This window comes from Pteropus alecto, unplaced genomic scaffold (assembly GCF_000325575.1).
Source record: "Pteropus alecto unplaced genomic scaffold, ASM32557v1 scaffold86, whole genome shotgun sequence".
Classification (NCBI taxonomy): Eukaryota; Metazoa; Chordata; class Mammalia; order Chiroptera; family Pteropodidae; genus Pteropus; species Pteropus alecto.
The window spans coordinates 24,226,584-24,235,016 of record NW_006442109.1 but is presented as its reverse complement, the minus strand read 5'-3'; the positions used below and the strand labels follow the sequence as shown (position 1 = coordinate 24,235,016).

At 34.5% G+C, this 8,433-nt stretch overlaps 1 pseudogene; it reads left to right on the top strand.

Moving 5' to 3' along the window:
* Positions 1 to 3,033: 3,033 nt before the first annotated feature.
* On the top strand, positions 3,034 to 3,152 carry LOC112469833 (annotated as a pseudogene).
* Positions 3,153 to 8,433: the final 5,281 nt, after the last annotated feature.

Below are 8,433 nucleotides of genomic sequence, written 5' to 3'. Positions count from 1 at the left end.
ACCACATGACTGAACAGTATTAATTTTTTGGACCTTAATTACTTAACACCTAGAACTGTAAGGTATTTCTTTTGGCCTAGGAGTGTCATGAAAAAAAAATTAATGTGACACAAAGGGTATGATGAAGTAAGAACATCTGACAATATTTGAGCTAGGAAATGGGGTTCTAACAGAAAACAAAGGCCACGGGAATCCTCAGGAGGATGGTGAAAGAAGAATTTTAATGACTCATATTCAGCAGGTCCAGGGATCTATTGCAGGTCAAAAGACTCTGGAAGTGACTTTTTCAAATGATTTTAAAAAGTGGTAGAATGTCCGATAGGTTTAAACAAATAGAGGAGATCTGCATCACTTTGAGGGTTCTGGTATGATTTACGATAAATACATGGAAAAAGAAATAAAATGAACTGAGACAACTGCCAATATACAGATAAGAAAAAAATGCAGAAAGAGAAAAATAACCATGGTAATATGCATGGCTCATTTAATAGTAGTTTTTATAATGTAAAATAATGCAAACACTGAATATCTTTTAAAATTTGATTTATTTCGAGAGACTATGAGAGATAGGAAGTGTGCAAAGTTTTCAGCATGTTTGTATATCATAAAGAGACTGAATTATCATACTGCATTTGGAAAAGCTAAAAGATAGTTCTTACCACTAAAAAAACTTTTAAAGTAGCAACAAAATATTATTATAATAAGTACCAAAAGAATTAGCTAAAAATTTCAAAGGTGGCTACCTTTGGCAAACCAGGAATTGAGAACAGTCAGAATAATTAATTAGCCCCGTAGACCATCTGACTCAAAATTAAGACTATAACTTTAATAAAAAAATTTAAAACTAATTTATTTAAATAAAACACATTTTAAGACACTGTAACCTATGTACATTTCCTTATGTTTTTGTTATGATCTCTGTTTTTCAGTGATTAATCATGTGAGCTTGACCTCAGTGGAAGCAGAAGTAAAGATTTGAAGGATGGGGTCCCTCTGACAGAAGATTTTGAGGTAAAAAGTAGTGAAATGAAATGTGGCACCTTTTGAATAAAAAATCAAAGTGAAGTTATTTGAGTGTGGTCAGTTCATTCCTTTTATTCAAATATTTATTTTACTTTGAATTTTACTTTTTAAATTAGTACACAGTAAAATTGCCTTTTCTGGTTATAATCTACCAGAATCTCTGTAAACAGGATATTTCAGGTTTTTAGTCAAAGACCTACAATAAATTTGATGGGGAAGAACTAGAATACAAATAGGGAATTTGGGGGAGAATAAACATATCACTTATGAAATCTACCTGTGGTAGATATTACCTGTGTTCACCAATATCTGATTCTCCTTTTCTTCTTGGCACCAAAAAGACCGACTCAATACCTTACAATTGGATTATAGGCATATTATAGCCATAGATAAATTATGGCCATTGAGTTGCAAGAAGTGATGTGTATCATTGCCTTGCTGAAGCATCTAATTGCTAGTGAAAGACTCTAGAACATTTTCTTCACCAGTCTCATCAATCAAGGAGGCCATATGTGTTAAATGGTGAAGCTGTAGGATTACAGAACTCTCATTAGCCTAGATGTCCTACTACTTACTAGAGCACAGTTTCCCCAGAACTCTGCATTAGAAAGAAACAATTTTTTATGTATGTTAAATCACTGAATTTGGAGGTTGTTTATCACCGCAACATAATTTAGCTTATCCTTACTAAGTTACCACCTATTTAACTTTTTACTATGTTAAAAAGGATTTGGGATCTTTGAGAACTGTGAGGATACCCCACAACAAAGGATCCATGCAATTTATGCTCATCGCTTCCACCACTAATTTCCAAAGGATGAACAGACATTCTTATCTTCATTATTATTATTTTTTTAAATGTGAAGCACATGCTCATTTTTCCTATTCTCAGTAATTTTCCAATGTGAAAATCTAGAGATTTAATTTGGTTGCTTTGTCTTCTGCCTTAATTTTTTAAAAAATTATTTTATTAAAAAAATTAAAGACTATTTTTAGGACAGCTTAGGTTTACATTAAAATTTGGTTTACATTAAAGATTTCCCATATAACCCCTGTTCCCACACATGCATGGCCTCTCCCAGCATGGTACTTTTTTTAGGAAAGATGAACCTATATTACCATATCGAAATCATCAAAAATTAATTGTTTACTTTAGGATTCACTCTTGAGGTTGCACATTCTGTGGGTCTGGACAACTGCATAATGATATATATCCAACAATATCATACAGAGTATTTTCACTGTCCTAACAATCTTCTGTGCTCTGCCTATTTTATCTCTCTTCCCTCCCCCACCTTTGGAAACCACTGATCTTTTTGTTTCCATTGTTTTGTCTTCTAGAATGTCTTATGATTGGAATCATACAGTTTGCAGCAATCTCAGATTGGCTTCTTTCACTTAGTAATATGCATTTAAGTTTTCTCTATGTCTTTTCATGGCTTTTTAGCACTGATTTCCTGCTTTTCTCTCCTTTTGTAACATAGGAACCTATTGTTTGTACTACAAAATTCAAGTTGCTGCAGTTTGAAATTCAGCATTCTGTCCAGCCTCATAGAGTGAGATTTCATTAACTTCATCTAGTTCAACTTTCCAGCCTTTTAAAGTCTATCGATTTCATCATTAGTCCCAGAGAAATCAAGATCTTCTCTAGTTGGTTTAATTAAGAGTTTGGATCTTTCTTATATCTTCTCTATTCATTTGATACCTCAAAGACTTGTCTTGTCCATTTTCCAAATTCTTCATACAGAAACCCTTGAACCACTTTTTGCTAGGCATTCAAGTGTACGCCAAGCCCTCACATGCTGGATTCATGCAGCACTTGGTTTTTACTGATTGATAGATTACTTTATCAGTTTTCTTTTTCACTTCTTAATTTGTCTGATTTCCTCACATTGTGCCAAATTTCTGCTTTAGACTTGGAGAACTCAATGTTTCCTATTCTATTGTTTTTTTTTTTTCCTAGTCAACTTTTATCAGATACAAGTCTATGTTCAAAGTTACCATATTTGAGTCTATGGCCAGGCCACCCTGATCGAGCCCAATCCCGTCTGATCTCGGAAGCTAAGTAGGGTCAGGCCTGGTAAGTACTTGGATGAGAGACCACCTAGGAAGACCAAGTGTTGTAGGCATAAAAAATAAAAACTAAGGGATTGTAAGCTGACAAGGTCCTTGCAATCTGTGAGGTCAACCAAGGGTTGCCTCGCCATAAAAAAACAAACAAACAAACCATAGTTGCTTGAGATTATTTTTTTATCTAGAGATGTGCGACTAGACATATGCACATTTGGGAGTGTAGTTATTCACACTGGGGTCAAGTGACGGAAAATAACATAATCTTTGCCTTTGGGGTCCCAGGTTTACTACGAGTTAACAAATTCCAGAATCTTCCTGAATGTGTTTGCTGTATTATTAGAGTCAGCTTAGGAATCTGATAAAAATGATTTAAAACATTTAATATTCTGGGCTTCCTGATTGAGAAGACTTATTTTAAATATAATAGTGCAACCATAAATGAGGAACTCAAATATAGCTACCATCTTTCCTTGAGCCCGATCACTTAGTGAACTAACAATTAATGTAAGGATAAATTCTCATCACAAAGTCTGTTCATAACTGCTTAAGTTGAGTTTATGGTCTGTTGATTGGCTGAGAGAAGTTAATTGAAAGCAATTATATATAGATGGTTTGCAAACTGTGGCAAAAAATTAATGTGACAAAGTAAGCCTCTGTGGCACAGTTCAGTGAGTCTTATGGTAAGAGTAAAAACCTAAAACTTTTATGTCTATTTAACAAATTTTCATGCTGTTATTTGCAAAATAATATAAACCAATTTTAGTATTATTCCAAGCAGAAGAACCAACTTCTAGATTTCTCACATCTAAAATGTCTCTGACCATTTTAAACCTAGGCCTCTTCCCAATAAGCATAAATTAAATACAAAGATTCATTCATTATTCAACCAGTATTTCTTTGCTATATGCCAGGCAATGTGCTCAATATTTGAGATTAAGAGAAAATTAAAAATTCTTCTTTTAAGATGCTCAAAGTCCAGTAGGAAGACACATATATACAAGTCATTACAATGCAGTGTGAAAAAATCCAATACTAGAAATGCCAACAAAATATTATGAAGAAACATAAAGGGAAAACTAATTCTGGGAAAGCCAGGAAGGTTTCACAGAGGAGGTCACATATTGGTTCATCAGACCAAGAGGGTGACGGGAGAAATAAATATCTGTGTAACATTTCATACACACACACACACACACACACACACGGTATTGAAATTGTCTCTGACTGCTGGCTGCTCAGAATTGGGCTGTTGGCAAAAGTTTCTAGAACAGAGTGAGTAGCTGGTGTACAAACTGTATAAGGTCAGAGTTGGCAGGAGCCTCAACGGTTTTCATACTTAAGTGCCCTAAGGTAGCAACTGAGTCCTGGGGGAGGGGGTAGCTTGCCCAGTGATATCTGTTAGTAAAAACAAACAGTATAAATATTTTACAAACAGTAAATAAGGACACAGTTTGCTGTAATAAGTTGACAATATGAATGTCTCTTTGGGGGAACAGCAAAAATATGATTTTAAAAGCTGCTCCTCAGATACCAAAATCTATGTTTTGTTTTGTTTTCAATATATTTTGTTGTTTTACAAGCACTTCTCAACTTTAAATTTTCAAGATTATTAACCTAACTTGCAATTTCTTTTCACGTTCTTTGGGGAAAAAGCAGCAATTAAATAACAGTTATAGTCTCCCCAATAGGAAAGTGTTTTAGAAAGTTTCTTTATCTGAAATTTGGTTGCAAGTCAGGAAATGAAAGATTAGAAACTTTAAACCCTACACTGGTTATTTCCAAAATGTTGCTGCTTCCAAAAACAGTCTTTACCTATTTTGTTTTATTAGTACTGGGAATAGTGACTTTTATCAAGTATTCTTTCTTGATTAGATAAGTGATATAGATTAAAAGATAGCTAGATAATTAGGTAAATAGAGTGTGTGTGTGTGTGTGTGTGTGAGAGAGGGAATATATATGAGAGAGAGATTAGTTAATTTCCTTCTGGATAAGTGGCGCTATCTGGGATATTATATCTAGTTCTGGAGGGATAGATCTCGGTAATCCGAGATGGGTATAGAAGTTAAAAGTTCCTAGTCTGTATCATAAGGATAGAAAGCAATGAGCAGTGTTCAGAACTGAATCCAGACTCTGGGGACCCAAAAGAAAGCCGCACAGACTATCAAAGTGAAAGGCAGAACAATTGTTGTGAGGGAAAGGGCAAAGAATTAGTGATTTCTACCTGAGGGTAAAAAGTCAGCAAGCTAAATCTCATCCCATTGTTTTATAAAGATGACTTTGAACCTTGATTATAAATTGAGAGGAAGATGGTAAGGATTTAGCAGATCATGCCGATATGCTTAATGTTGTCAACGTAAACCAAGGGCTTTTAACCTTAGTATAAATGAGATTTTTGCAAGAAGATTTCAGAAGCATCGGGATTTGGGATATTTTATTTGATAAGGAAATTTTTCCCCCTATAATCCTTCACTTTAAGAGTAGTAAAATGTAGATTTTAGTATCTCCTCCCATTTTTTAATGCAGAGAAATAGCTGCCATAGTACATAATCCATCAAATTCCAGATCATGTTAAATAGTGTCTTGTGCCTGCAGTAAGCACTCAAGATGTGTCGACCCAGTTGGCCCTCCAAATACCAGAGCCAGAAGCGATGCACTGAACACTCAGAAAGAGTAAGTACTAAAATAAACGCTTGCTTAAATATCAAAATATAATGAAACAGAGGTCTTTAAATGTAAAAAAAAAAAATGCTAAAGTGTAGAGAAAAAGGAATTTCTCTGAGTGTAAGTAAGAAAATCAGAATTTCCTAAGATGAAACAGTAATTTGATGAGTATTTTGTAAAAAGAATTTTAAGTCAATAATAAAATATATTTAAATTATATAAGGTGAGAGGATGCTAATAATTCTGGTGTGCAAGGTGCTTTAGGGATAAAGAGAAGATTATCAGGAAAACTCTGGTTTCATTATTTCTGACTTCACTGAAGTTGTTAGATTCCCACACCTAATTTATTCTTTGAAGCAAACAGATCAGAGGGATTAGGGATGCTAGCTGTATTTTCATAGGGCTTTTACAGATCTCCTGATATTCTATACATGTGAAAAAAATCCAAATATTAATAGACATATAAACAAATAACCATTTTGCTAGGTGCATCCCCTGGAGTTAGAAAAGATACTGAAATGATTGATAAAATGTATAATTTATGGATTCACATGCCACCATGCTCACATTACTTGTGGTGTCTGTATACTGAAAGCAAAACCCCATACTAAATTTTACTGCCCATTTTAGAACAACCTGTGGAGATAAAAGGCACCCAGGAAATTGTCATATACTTATGAATGGAACAGGGGGTGTAAACTCAGAATTTGGTGGTTTATCTGTTTGAGGTTTTGTAAATTCTGTCCTTCAACAGTTCTTACTATATGATAATGTGATTAGATTAAGGAGGCACTAAACATAAAACACACTCACTTCATAGTGTTTCCCAGAATCTCTTTCAGTAACTATTTTTGTTTGTCTTAACAAAGGCATTTGCTCTTGGCACCACTTTTTCAAAAGCTGGATGATATGATGGATGAATAATTTTTCAACAATTGGATGATTAGACCTGAAGTCTTAGTCTTTTGGGAAAAAAAATGTGTAGATATAGCCAGCCATATATCTTAGACGCCCCTCTCCCCCTCTCTCTATATATACACACATACACACACACATACACATATCTGTATATGTATACATATACATATATATATATATATAGCTTTCTTAGAATCATCCAAGAGATATTGTAGCTATAATTCTTAGTTATACTAAAGATTTGCCTTAAATGTGTTGCTATATACAAATCTGACCTAAGATTAAATTCTGAAGCAAAATGTTTGTAAATATTTATTGCAAAATTGGTATGTTGTTTTTCCTTCATCGTATATGTTAATCTATTTTCATATTGAGTCAAATGAAGTAAATTGAGTTGTCAACCTGACTGAAGACCATGTTCTTTCCTATGAAAGCTGGCCAACTAGACATCCTCTGCTATTCATGATGGGGAGGGGTGGAAGTAAGGTGTGGAACGTCTACGGTCTATTTTAGATGAAGTCAAAGGGCTAAAAATGAACTATTGTCACTTTAACTCTATTTTTTTTTCAGTTTGAACCACAACCCTAACATTATTAAAATGTGGCTTTTGTATTTCATTAAAAGCTAAGCAATTAAGTTTGTATTTTGATGCACCATAATTGTAACAGTGTGACATTGTTCTGATGATAATGTTCATTGATCATTCATAATGCGACTACTCATACCATGAATCAAGTATAAATCAACACCTTTTTAATTTTACATGCAGTAAAGTATTTTATTTTCAGTTTGATAATTTGCACTCACAGTTTAATCTTCAGCTGTCAGAATATTTTTGGACTAATTGTCATCTGCTTTCTTATCATAGATCTTTAAATTATTATGGAGAGTGTTTTAGAAATAAACCAAATACCATGGCGGGAGAAGAAACGGGGAGATGTTTGAGCATTACTACTAAAAAAGAATATTTAAGTGCCGAATAAAACGTCTGACATTCAGGCATAGGACAGAAATTGTTGGTCTCATGCAGGGACTGGAGGGTGCATGACCACACCTTCTAGCAGCATCGGAGTAAGTAGACACACAACTACTTGACCTCAATGCCTGTGAAGTTCTTTGTACTCCAACCCACTGTCTGAATTCCATGGCTAATGGAGATATTGTCCTCAGATCTCTTCAGCTACCTTTCCGAGTTTATAAATTTCAAACATAAAAGTATCACAATTTGCGGTGGTTTTATGCTATGTCAATTGCTCCAAGTTAGAACTATAATTTTTAGAATTTCCTTCTCTGTATAATTCTGAGTTAAGATGAGCCATAGGAGAAATTTGTGTAAGGTATGGAAGGAAGAAGAGAAATAGCAGTCGTTACTCTTGATTCTTGTAGTATGACTGGTGCCATTAAAACAGGCATGTTATCAGTTATCTGCTCCTTCGCCTGTTTGAGGAAAGATTGCCATCTGGTCTGGATCTTACCAGTCCTTTCCACCACATTCTGCTTCTTTAAGCCCTGGGCCAGCTATGTGTGTAGCTTAATGGTGAAGGGAACCAGCTTCTTCTACAAAACATCACATTTTTGAGATTGGATACAGACATAGGTTTTATCCTGGGTTCCAGTTTGTCATTGTCCTTTGCTTCATGTCTAAGTTATCTCTACTGCCAACTCTGCTGACCTATAGAAACTTCAGGTCCATTGCCAGATGCAACAAGAACTTTCATTGACTTCTTCATCACCTTCTTCAATATGTGCTGTCTAATC